Consider the following 13394-nt stretch of genomic DNA (forward strand, 5'->3'; position numbering starts at 1 on the left):
CATCTCTAGATAGGCGAGATCACCAACCGGGTCAAATTCATCATCTTCAAGAGTTGGCAAACCTACCAACTCATCACCAAACTCTTCCTCCCAAGATGGTATATGCATCCCTCTCTCATTTTCCATCTTGCTAAGTGGCTCATCCACGTCTTCCCCCTCATCATCATTCCAGAAGTCGTCATCAGTGAGTTCAGGACCGTAATACCATGGCGTGGAATACCAATTAAGTGTCACGTCCTGTTGAACCGGAGGTGGGACTGAATCGTCCGTTGTCGTCTCCAGTCCTATATCAAACAACTGTAGATTATTGGGAAGCTCCTCTTCAACCTCTTTTATCTCTACTACTTCTTCTTCTTCTTCTATTTCTACCTCATTATCTTCACAAGTACCCTCAGCATCCCACAATGGTGTCTCCATATTGGTAAGCTCGGTGGCCTCTACCAATTCGTCATTCATACCTCGATTCCAATCCCAATCATCATCCCAGTATATACCTCGTGTAACCGAAGGTATTGACCATCGAAAAGCGACTGGACAATTTTCATACCTGTGCGGTCCAGCGCAGCCCTCACACTCCTGATCCACATGCTGATTCATGCTTTCCCTCAACATTTGACCTAATGTCTCAAACATTCGCTCAAGAATGGCGAGCATTTTGGGAAACCTTGGATCTCCTTGGTCCTGTGCTGTTGATGTTATCTGAGCGAACACTTGACATGATTCCACGAACTCCCAAACATAGGGAGGGTACTCGCTTTGATAACCTGCCATGAAGAGAGTAGCAAAAACAGCACAAAGTAGATAGAAGAAAGAAAAAAAAACTATCTAATAAAAAATATTTACAAAAATAAAGACTCGACACACTACTACTAGACACAAACTCTAGAATTCAAACCCTAAGACTCAAATTATAAATAAGACCAATTAAACCAATAAGATCAGTCAAAGCTAATAACGTAATCGCCTAAGTGTCCCCGACAACGGCGCCAAAAACTTGATGTGGTAAATGCGGTCTATAAAAACTAAACCTAATCTAGACACCCTAGTTTTAAATTTATAAACTAAGACTCTCTAAATGCTAGACCACTAACAGGCAAATGTACCTATCGTACGTAGTAAAGCCTAATGAAGTCCGAGTATCGAACCCACGAGACACTAGCAACGCTAAACTAGACTCTGACTCAACTATTACTTAACTGGCTTTAATTGTTTTGGATTTTAAGTGTTTTAATTAACTAATTAAATAATATTAACTTAGACAAGACTACCTAGACGCAGGCTAAAGGCTACTAAGGTGAAATCAAGGATGATAGGAAAGTAGGTTACTTAGGCGAGAATCCCTAGACTCATGAATAAAATCTTAACCTTGGTTTCGAATGAAGACTCTGTCTAACCCGATAAACCCCCGGAAGGTAAACCGAACCCAACAGTATGACAAGTGATGAAATGCGAAAAATGGACTGACTCGAGTTATCGACCACCAAATCCCACAACTATCAGGTATAAAGCAATTTATTTACTAAAACCCTCAAATTATGAAGCAGAAATAATTAAGAACACCGAGACCCTAGGAAACTCTAGACGCGAATAAACAGATTAACCCGAGTTATCGGCCACCCAAACTGCCAAACAACGCCCAACTAATAACCTAGCAATTCTAAATTAGATTTCTCACCTCTAGAAAAGATTGCACGTTTTAATTAATTGGTTTTAATAATTATTAAACTTGAATTAGATTTCTCACCTTCAAGGTCTAGACCGAAAGATTACAACCTAGACTGACTCCCGGCTCTAAAGTATATTTCTAAGTATCTAGAGCAATGGAACCAACAAATAAATTATTAAACCAATCAATACCAACACACAAATAATTAGAATCGGGTTCAAAAATTATAACTTATAAATCTTCACATTCATTCAAAACCAAAAGTTAATCATTTAAACAATCATCTAGTTCATCAACCCTAAGCAACCATAAAAAGTTTAGCCAACGATCATATTCAAGAAAAATAAAAAGGTCTTAAATAAATAACAAATCATGTTCATGAGTTCGACTAAAACTAATATATAAAAATCAAACTAACTTATTCGCGAACCAACCCGATTATTGATCTCAAACTTGAACCTTGATCGCGGCCTTTTTCTTTTTCCTTCCGATCCCCCTCTTCTGCCGTCAAATTCTTTTCTTGCCACCTTTTACTCCCAATATAGTGTATTCGTTCCTGCTTTGATGATGTTGTCGAAATATATATAATAGGGATGCTGCTGTCCAATTTAAAAAAACATATTCCCCAAAGATATAATAAACCCTTTTTACTAACAATTGGGGTCGTATGGCAGCCCAAGAATTTCCAATAATAATATGGCCCTTTTAGAGATTTAATTCACATCAAGATTGCTGGCTTTTGTTGCAACTGTACTCAGCCCAAAAATAATAACCTCCTTTTTTCTTTTTTCTATTATGCACGTTTTCAACAACAATAATAATAGTAATAAGTATATAATAATAATAATAATAATAATAATAATAATAATAATAATAATAATAATAATAATAATAATAATAATAATAAATACATTCCTCTAATAATAATTTAGAGGTTGCGGGCTCGGTCCATTCGAGAAAAATAGCGGCAATTTTAATTTGGTCTCTGGTGGTCTACTCTACTCAACTAGCTGGTTGTTTCTTTATTATTCTTTTTCGCTCCATTTGCACCTGGACCTAGCCCAACACCAAATACTATAATATAATACTAAAAACTAAATAAAACAAATAAAAACTATACAAAAACTATACACTTTACACGGGACAAATATGTGTATTTTAACCCACATCAATCCCGACACCATCTGACTCGTCAAGAGAAGAGAGATAAGCGTCTTACCGCTATCATCGCCAAAAGCGTGGCAAAAGCTGTGAGCAATGTTTATGAAAACGTCAGCAAGTCGACTGATGAATCACGAACAGACGCACCAAAGATGCCAACAAGGCTGCTTTCAGCTTCAAGCAGTTCAAAGCATGCGGACCCAAAGAGTTCACCGGATAAGATGGCCCTACCGCCATGTTTCACTGGTTTGACTCGGTTGAAGTCACTCTGCGCCAAAGCGGCTGTCCTGAGAATCTCCGCACCCTCAACGCAACAGGCGTCTTCCAGTCCCGTGCTCTAGACTGGTGGACGGACGGCCAAACGAAACAAGCGCGGAAATGATGCAGCTTACGAGCTAACATGGGAGGAGTTGAAGGCAATTATGATCGACGAATTCTGCCCTCCTCATGAATGCCAAAAGCTGGAGGACGAGTTTTGGACCATCAAACAGAAGCATGGGGACAACGCTGCTCTCACTGCTCGCTTCAAGCAGCTTAGCATCATATGTCCCGATCAGGTCAAGACCCCAGATCAAACCATCAAGAAGTACATTCGAGCTCTGCCCGATTGTGTAGCCGACTTTGTTCACGCCGCCAAGCCAGCAACGATTGAAGAGACTTACCTACTCGCCGCTGAGATCAATGACAAGTGAGTGAAGTCTGGCTTTTGGGATAAACATACCAAGTCACTGCACCAAGCCACCACCGCAGCACCCACCGACTCATCTGCTCAACCCTCCAAGTCATCAAGAAGAAGTAAGAAGAAGAACAACAACAACTCCAGCAACAAGATTTGTGATGCCGCAACAACTGTTGCTCCTCTACAAGCTGTACCAGCTCAGCAGCAACAGCACCATCGCTCAGCTCCAGTGGTCAATGCACCGCCAGCAAAGCGTGCATACACAAACCCTCACCCGCTCTGCCCGACATGCCCGTATCATCATCCAGTGGGTCTAGCCTGTCTTTTTTGCGCTCACTGCAACCTTTACGGTCATTTCACTGCGAACTGTCGTTTTGGTCCCCGTCAAGCCCCAGTGCAAGCTACTGTTAACCAAGCTATACTCCCCGCCCCTCAAGGCCAACAAGCAGCTCATGCACCTGCAGTCAATGCTCGAGTCTGCTTTGCATGTGGTGATCCTAACCACTTTGCAAACAGGTGCCCGAACAGGGCGGTTAAGCAAGAGCCCCAGCAGCCCCAACAACAACAACAGTAGCCTCAGCAACAGCAGCAAGCAGCCCATGCTCGAACCTTCAACATCAATGCCCGTCAGGCTCAGGCGGATAACAACGTGGTTAATGGTACGTTCCTTGTGAATGGTATTTATGCATCATGTTTGTTTGATACTGGAGCCGATAACTGCTTTGTGTCATTTGAATTCGAGAAGCTCCTTAGTCGTAAGCGCTCTTATCTGTCCTCGTCATTCGAAGTCGAAGTCGCTACTGGAAGAACTATCGCTGTTAACTCTGTTCTTCGTGATTGTACCCTAGAGCTCAACAATCACATCTTTCCAATCGACCTTATTCCAATGCAACTCGGAAGTTTCGACGTCATAGTAGGCATGGACTTTCTTCGTGAAAACCATGCTTAAGTTGTATGCTTTGAAAAGATGATTCGATTATCGCTCGCGAATGGTGATTTGTTATGTGTGTATAGTGAAACAACATCGAAAGGTCTCAAGCTTATGTCATGCGTTCAAGCCAGCAAGTATCTTCGCAAGGAATACCGAGCCTTCTTGGCCAACATTGCAGTAGTGGAGAAGGGAAAGAAAAAGAAAGTCGAAGTCAAAGATGTTTCAGTGGTCCGTGAGTTTCCTCAGGTGTTCCCTGACGATCTCCCTGGACTACCGCCAAGTCGTGATATCGACTTTCGAATTGACCTTATTCCTGGAGCTAACCCCGTTGCCAAAGCTCCTTATCGACTCGCTCCATCCGAAATGCGGGAACTCTCAAACCAACTCCAGGAATTACTCGAAAAAGGCTTTATTCGCCCAAGCACCTCTCCTTGGGGAGCGCCAGTCCTTTTCGTCAAAAAGAAGGACGGGTCGCTCCGGATGTGCATCGATTATCGAGAGTTGAATAAGCAAACCATCGAGCACCGATACCCTTTGCCCCGAATCGACGACCTATTTGATCAACTACAAGGTGCCAAGTGTTTCTCGAAGATCGATCTACGTTCAGGCTATCATCAATTGCGGATTCAAGAGGAAGACATCCCCAAAACCGCTTTTCGAACCCGATATGGCCATTATGAATTCGTTGTTATGCCTTTTGGTTTAACTAACGCACCCACGGTCTTTATGGATCTGATGAATCGCGTGTGTAAGCCTTTCTTAGACCGTTTCGCCATCGTGTTCATTGACGATGTCTTGATCTATTCCAAATCGAAGACCGAACACGCGCAACATCTACGTTTGGTTCTCGAGTTACTTCAGGGGAACCAACTCTATGCCAAGTTCTCCAAGTGTGAATTCTGGTTAGAGGAGGTTCAATTTCTTGGTCACATCGTGAATAGTCAGGGAATACACGTCGATCCCGCGAAGATTGAAGCCGTCAAAAGTTGGATTACGCCTAAGAACCCGTCTGAAGTTCGTTCTTTCCTCGGACTAGCGGGCTATTATCGACGATTTATTGAAGGATTCTCCAAAATCGTTGTGCCGCTTACCGCTCTTACTCATAAAGACAAGCCTTTTGTGTGGGGAACCGCACAAGAGTCTGCCTTTCAAACCTTCAAGCACATGCTGTGCAACGCACCGATTCTTACGCTGCCGACGGAAGCAACGATTTCATTGTCTACTGTGATGCTTCCAACCTTGGTCTTGGTTGTGTTCTCATGCAGCGAGACAAGGTTATAGCTTACGCATCTCGACAGCTCAAGATTCACGAGAAGAACTATACAACCCATGACCTCGAGCTAGGCGCGGTTGTCTTTGCATTGAAGATTTGGCGACACTACCTGTATGGCACTAAGTGTACAATCTACACTGATCACAGGAGTTTACAATATATCTTCAATCAGAGGGAACTTAATATGCGTCAACGCCGATGGGTAGAACTCCTCAACGATTAGGACTGTGAGATTCGTTACCACCCAGGCAAGGCGAATGTGGTTCGTGCTCAGCAGAAAGAGTTATGTGCTCAGTATCCGAAACGTTCAAGCCCAGCATAATCTCAAAGCCCTCATCCGCGAAGCCCAGCATGCGTGTTTTAATGAACGCACTGAAGAAAGAAAGAATCTACCACGATGGAGCTCAGCTTGTAAGCAAGGCAGATGGGATATTCTATTACCTGGATCGAATCTGGATTCCTAGGCGAACTGATCTGCGAAAGATTATCATGAATGAAGCCCACAAATCCCGATATTCTATTCACCCCGGTGCTGATAAGATGTACCAGGACCTGCGCTATAAGTACTGGTGGCCGGGCATGAAACGGGATATCGCTCTTTACGTTGGAAGTTGCTTAACCTGCGCAAGAGTCAAGGCTGAACATCAAAGACCATCTGGCTTACTCGAAAAACCGTCGATACCTATATGGAAGTGGGAGAGTATAGCTATGGATTTCCTAACGAAACTCCCACCCACGCCATCAGGTCACGACAGTATTTGGGTTATAGTTGATCATCTAACAAAATCAGCCCACTTTTTGCCGATACGAGAAGACTATAAGGTGGAACGACTAGCCCAGATCTACACCAACGAGATCATTTGTAATCATGGTACGCCTCGCGACATCATCTCAGATCGTGATGCTCGGTTTACTTCTCGATTATGGGAAACTTTTCAAGCGGCTCTTGGTACGTCGCTTAATCTGAGTACTGCATTCCATCCACAAACCGACGGACAGACTGAAAGAACAATCCGTACTCTTGAAGACATGCTCTGGGCATGTGTCATAGATTTTGGTGGTAGTTGGAACAAACACCTGCCAGTAGTCGAATTCTCGTATAATAACAGCTATCATGCCGGCATCCAAATGGCACCCTTCGAGGCCTTATATGGAAGGAGATGTCGGTTGCCTATTGTGTGGCATGAGATCGGTCACTCGTAACTAACCAGTCCCGAGATTCTACAAGAAACGACTGACAAAATCCACCAAATTCGAGACAACTTGGTGAAAGCTCGGAGTAGACAGAAAAGTTACGCCGATAGAAGACGCAAGCCCCTTGAATTTGACGTTGGCGACTACGTACTCCTAAAGGTATCCCCTTGGAAGGGTGTAGTCAGATTCGGCAAGAAAGGGAAACTAGCGCCTCGATATGTTGGACCTTTTAAGATTCTGGAAAGAATCGGAAAAGTCGCCTGCAGACTCGAACTACCGGAGGAACTCAGTAACGTCCACCCGACTTTCCATGTGTCTAACCTCCGAAAATGCCTTGCTGATCATGATCTAATCGTACCACTCGACGATCTTCAGGTCAACGGAACCTTACACTTCGTGGAAAAGCCTGTTGAAATCATGGATCGCCAAACCAAGCAACTCAGGCGCTCACGCATCCCTGTCGTGAAAGTCCGATGGGAAGGCAAACGAGGCGCGGAGTTCACTTGGGAACTCAAAAGCGACATGAAGGCCAAGTACCCGAAGTTGTTTAAATAGATCTGAAGCATCAAATTGGTAAATCACGGTGATGTGCAGCTCTCAGCCTAATTTCGGTACGAAATTCCATAAACAAGGGGAGGCTGTAACACCCCGTGTTTTCGAAAGTCAAAGTCAAAGTCCAAGTCCAAGTCAACTTTGACTTCTTGACTGTCAATATTCTTTTGCTTTTTGTATTATGTGGAGTAAGTGTTGTCTAAATGAAATGACCGAATGCTTAATCAATGCGACCGATTTACGACTGTGAATAGTAGGAAGTAACAATGCGATAAAGTTAATCAATTGATAATCAAGTAATCAAATCAATCATCGAACTCGAACCTCGAATTATGCGAATTTTGGTATTGCTATATGTGTGTGTGTGCCTCATGTGTTACTTGTGTATGTTTACTTTATGTTTTGTGTGGTATTCAATCTAAACTCGAAAAGCAATCAAACTCAATCGAAACCGACATCGAAACGTGACTTTTAGATGATTGTATGTTAGATATAGTAGTTGGGACTGAAACTAATTTGACTAGGAACTCTATCGTATTCGTATCATCGTCCATCGAAATCGAAATATCGAAAATCATCACGAAACACTCGAAAAGGGGTTCCTGATCGAACAGGAATCACTGATCGAACAGTCTAGCTGATCGAACATGTTGTTCGATCGAGCAGCCCAGCCGATCAGAGATCCTGGCCGATCGGCTACCAGTTTCCTTTTTTAGAGCCTATAAATAGCCCTGTCATTGTCACTCTTTCTACTTTCGGAAGCTCTGACCGAACCAGCCCTTATTCTTCACCTTTTCTCAGATTTCTCTCAACTCCAGTAAGTTTTCACTCTAATTCTTGTACGTTTTTTATCATTACACGATTCTACACCCTTCTATCTTTCAAAACTTGATTTCTAACCGTGAAATCACCAAGATCTAAGTGTTCTTGGATGATGTCATCATGGTGTTCTTGAAGAACACCATACTTTGGCCTCATTTAACCATGAATAGCTTATATCTAACCGATTTCCACATAAACAAACTAAAATCTATCATAGATCTAGACATTGCACCGATTTCGGGTTAAACATTAAACTACTGTTCCGAACAGTTCACCGGCCGGACTTGGGTGATTCCTGTCCGAACCGGTGAAGCAAGTAAGAACCCACGTTCTATGGTTTAACTCGCCGTCAAAATACCTTGGAATCATAACAAACAACCAAAACAGCCAAGTGGTAGACGAAAGGCCGACCAGGTCAGACTTTGCTGGCCGAACGGCTAAGCTGTTCGAACGAACAGCCCAACCGATCGAACATACCAGCTGACCGACCGGGCCAGCCGATCGGCTAGCACATGGTCCCACACTTTTCAAACTTCATGAAGTATGCTATTGACGAAGTGATGTTCGATCAAATATGCTACTCGATTGGTAAACATTACTCTTCGGATCATGAGATACTATGCTTCAACACTTAATCGATTTAGCAACTCGTTCGTAGTATGCAATGCCAGCCGATCGAACAAGTTGTTCGATCGAGTGACATCCTACTGAGGACTACTTCTGAAGTTCCTAACCGATCGGTTAAGCCGGCCGATCGAACAAGCTGTTCGATCGATCGACCTGAAAGGTAAGAACACTTTAGTGTTCTCAAATACTACAACGAAAACATCAAAAGTTCAAACCATCATACACAAACACATCAGAGGAAGAAACAATCCACTCGAATGGTCCAGCCGATCGAGCCTACCGGCCGATCGAACAGGACTATTCAGACAGACTTTCAAGCTGAACGAACAGCCCATTCGATCGAACCTGCCGTTCGATCGGCCAGGATATTCGATCCATTCATACTTGTTTACATTTCCGCGTTACTCATTGTTGTAATATCGAACTATTCAGGCTATCCCTACTCGCAGCGCTCCATTCAATCCATAATCAATCACTGTGAGTATACTCGAACCCTTTTTGCTTTAGCACTTTTGGGTGTTACATACGTTACTTATCAAAATCACAATCAAACACACTATTCAAACTATTTGAACGCTAACCGATTGCAAGTATTACGTGACTAAATGAATGCTTGTTGTTATGTTTACACGTGGAATGCTGTCTACCTGCCTTAGCAACGTAGTACTATAGTTTGGACTCAGCACCCGTTCACACGGGGGTTGTTAAGGACAATTACTTGCATGGATTACGGTGGTAATCATGTATTGCGAACTGTCTCGGACAGTTAACCCGCAGTCGTTGGTATCGATAGGTCCATGTCGATAATTAACATGCATCATTTCCCTCTGTGTATGTGCTGGTTATGCGTAAACTATTCGAACTCTATATGATATTATTAAACCTGTTTGCTCACCTTTACATTTTATGTATTGACTTTATTTTAACGTATGTGACAGGTGTTTAATATATTTGCTTGCTAGGGAAGTGAAGCTAGAATAAAGCTTTAGATGCCCCCCAACAAATAGTTGTATGTCAGGAACAAGCAACTAGGGCATAGTTGTCTGTAGATCTTGTCAGGCTGGGTCTTTAGGAGCATTTGAACAATATTTATGTTTTGTATTAACTTAAATCTGAGTTGTCGGAACAGAACTACTTGTTTGGATGTTATCTGTAATAATGTATTTGTTTATTCGGGATACGGTATGGGACGTATCTTTAACTGGATTATATAGATGTTGTTATGGAAACTTTTGAACAAAATCTGTTTCGCTCAGTGCCATGCGCCGATGATTCCGCCATCGGTTGGGGTGTGACATTAACCAAGAACATGAGATTGACTGTAGGAAGTGGAATGCATGATGTCGAGCAAACACAAATCTTTACTCAGTGGTTGTTGGATTTGGGTGAAGGGAAACTAGGTGGATGTAACGATGGTGATGCGATTATAAACATACACGATGATCTTTTAATCATGGATTCCGCCAGACCTAAAAGTATATACCTAAAAACATTAATTTTTATAAAACCAGGGGGTCGAAAACGTATATACCTAAAAAATTATATACGAAACGTACATACAAAACTGCTGTAGCGCGTGAAATGGAAAAATGAAGATTACACGTTGATTCTGCGAATACCCGTGTAGTTCTTCCCCAACCCCCAAATTCTAACCCCAAAGGCCACGGAATTTGAAGTGAAAAAACTGTTTTCTCAAAATTCAATTCTGATTCTTTCAATTACTAATGAGACATATAAATAAGGACAGAAATTCGAAATGGGCCTAAAAAGATAACTGGCCAAACACACGGCCTAAAACAAAATGCCCAAAATAGTCCAAAAAACATAAAAATGCAAATAAGTAATGGAAATAAACGTTTTTTGGCCCGGACGATGACCCAAACCGCCGTAGGCTGTTTGCAGCAAGATGGAGCTCGTTCTCACGTTCGAATCGCCTGGTCGCACGTCCCAAACGTACCCCCGTAGCCCAAGTTAGAGCCATTTTAGTGAAGGCCCTTTTGTTACCCGGTCTTGGGCCTCCAAGTACAAAATAGCCCGTTCTTCCACACTTGGGCCCATATCATTCCCCCCTGGATAGACAAAATTCGCCCTCGAATTACCAACAGTTTCATCATCAGAAGACTCTCCATAATAAGGCAACAGATGCTTCACGTTAAACACATCAGCACAACGAATGTGACTAGGCAGTTTTAGACGATATGCATTTGGATTGATCTTCTCCACGATTTCAACTGGGCCAATCTTCTTCGTTGATAGCTTGTTGTATTCCCCAACTGTAAAATGATCTTTAGTCAAAACAGCCCAAACAAAGTCACCTTCCTCGAACTCAACATGCCTACGCTTCTGATCAGCAGCTTGCTTATACTTCAGATTAGCTCGGGTCAAATGATCATACACATCGTTATGAACTTCATGTAGACCCTCTACAAAATCCTGAACTTTCTTTGGAACAGATCCAGAAACAGGAAGAGACATCAAATCAAGTGGTCCCCGAGGCTAAGATGAATAAACTATCTGAAATGGGCTATACCCAGTGCTCCGATTGACAGCATGATTATGAGCAAACTCAGCTTGGCACAACTTTTGATCCCATGCCTTCACAAGATCCCCAACCAAACACGTCGAAAACATATATACCTAAAAATTATATACGAAACGTACATACATAACACTACTGAGCGAAAAGTTCTGGGGGTCGGGCGCCCCCTCCATTATTTTCTTTTCCTTAAAACTAAACTCGACCCTCCAAATCTAAGAACAATGCACTAAAATCCTTCTTACCCTTAAACTATCTGAAATGGGCTATACCCAGTGCTCCGATTGACAGCATGATTATGAGCAAACTCAGCTTGGCACAACTTTTGATCCCATGCCTTCACAAGATCCCCAACCAAACACGTCGGAAACATATATACCTAAAAATTATATACGAAACGTACATACATAACACTACTGAGCGAAAAGTTCTGGGGGTCGGGCGCCCCCTCCATTATTTTCTTTTCCTTAAAACTAAACTCGACCCTCCAAATCTAAGAACAATGCACTAAAATCCTTCTTACCCTTATTATTTATGCTGTCTTTTGTATTTGATCCTAATCTCACAAAAACCACATTTACTAGTGATCAATACCAAAGACTTTATTTATTAAACATTTAGATAAAAATATAAATTGACCAAAATACCCTTAAGTGAATAAACTTAACTGAAATTTTTAATTTGGTTAGTACTAAAGGACGTAAAATGTAAGGGGTTTTGCAAATAAAGGATTACGACTGTAATTTTAATGAAGTTATAGATTATCCGTTGCAATTTGGTATAAACATAAAGGACGAAAAGTGTAATGTACCCTAAAAGAAAATGTATCGCTTTAAGGTTTAGGTGAAACACAACCCACATTAGTATATTTATTAATGTTACATTCTAAGATGATCAGGGTTAGAATATTTTTAGTGATTTAACTAAAAAGTAAAAAAAGTGACTCCACGTGGTATGGGGTTTTCATAAACCAACCCTCAAAAGTGTGTAATGATTTTAATGAACAATTTTTAACTATTTAATTAAAATAGATAAATAAAAAATAAATTATGCCAAAAAGGTATGGTGTCTATTTTTTTACTACTAAATGTGTATATAAAAAGGGGCAAGGGGTGTTGCCCAACTCATGCCCTTCACATGCATATAAAAAAAGTTTAATAAGCGCCTAATCTGAGGTGGAATAGGGCGTCAACCAACTAAACCTAGTTTTAGTGATCATTCACATCATCAACCATGCATGCCAACATTTTTCTTATGATGTGAAAGTCTAGTCATAAACATAATCACTTTTTAACAAACACAACCAAGAGGTGTTTGGTGTTGCGTTTTCAAAATAGAATATTCGTTTTTAAAATAAATTTTGCGTTTTGAAAAAGCATGTAGGTACATGCTTCTCCAAAACTGCGTTTTGGAGGCAGATAATCACTTTTTTATCCAAACACTTTTATAGATTATTTATGTTTTACAAACACAATAATCACTTCAAAACGTAATCTCAAACACCCTATAACTCTAGTCATAAATATAAGAGTAAACTGCCATTTTGGTCCCTGTGGTTTGACCAGTTTTGCCATTTTAGTCCAAATCTCAAACTTTTTAAATCTGGGTCCCTGTGGTTTCATTTTTTTGCCATTTTAGTCCAAAAGCAAAGTCAGCTCAGATTTTTCATATAAAAACATGGTTTTTTGTCCTTTAGTGAAGGGCATTTTGGTCTTTGCAAGTTTTATCATAACAAATTTCTAATTAAAATAATAAAATAAAATTAATGACCTTATAAACATGAGAGATCATCTTCCTCCCCCAAATTAAACCCTAATCCACGCACACAACCACCTGCCTCACCAACTACCACCATATCTACCACCACAACCATCACCACCATCCGACCACCACTTTCAGTTCTACCACCACAACCATCACCACCATCCGACCACCACTTTCAGTTAATATCAT

This window comes from Helianthus annuus, chromosome 13 (genome assembly GCF_002127325.2).
Source record: "Helianthus annuus cultivar XRQ/B chromosome 13, HanXRQr2.0-SUNRISE, whole genome shotgun sequence".
NCBI lineage: Eukaryota > Viridiplantae > Streptophyta > Magnoliopsida > Asterales > Asteraceae > Helianthus > Helianthus annuus.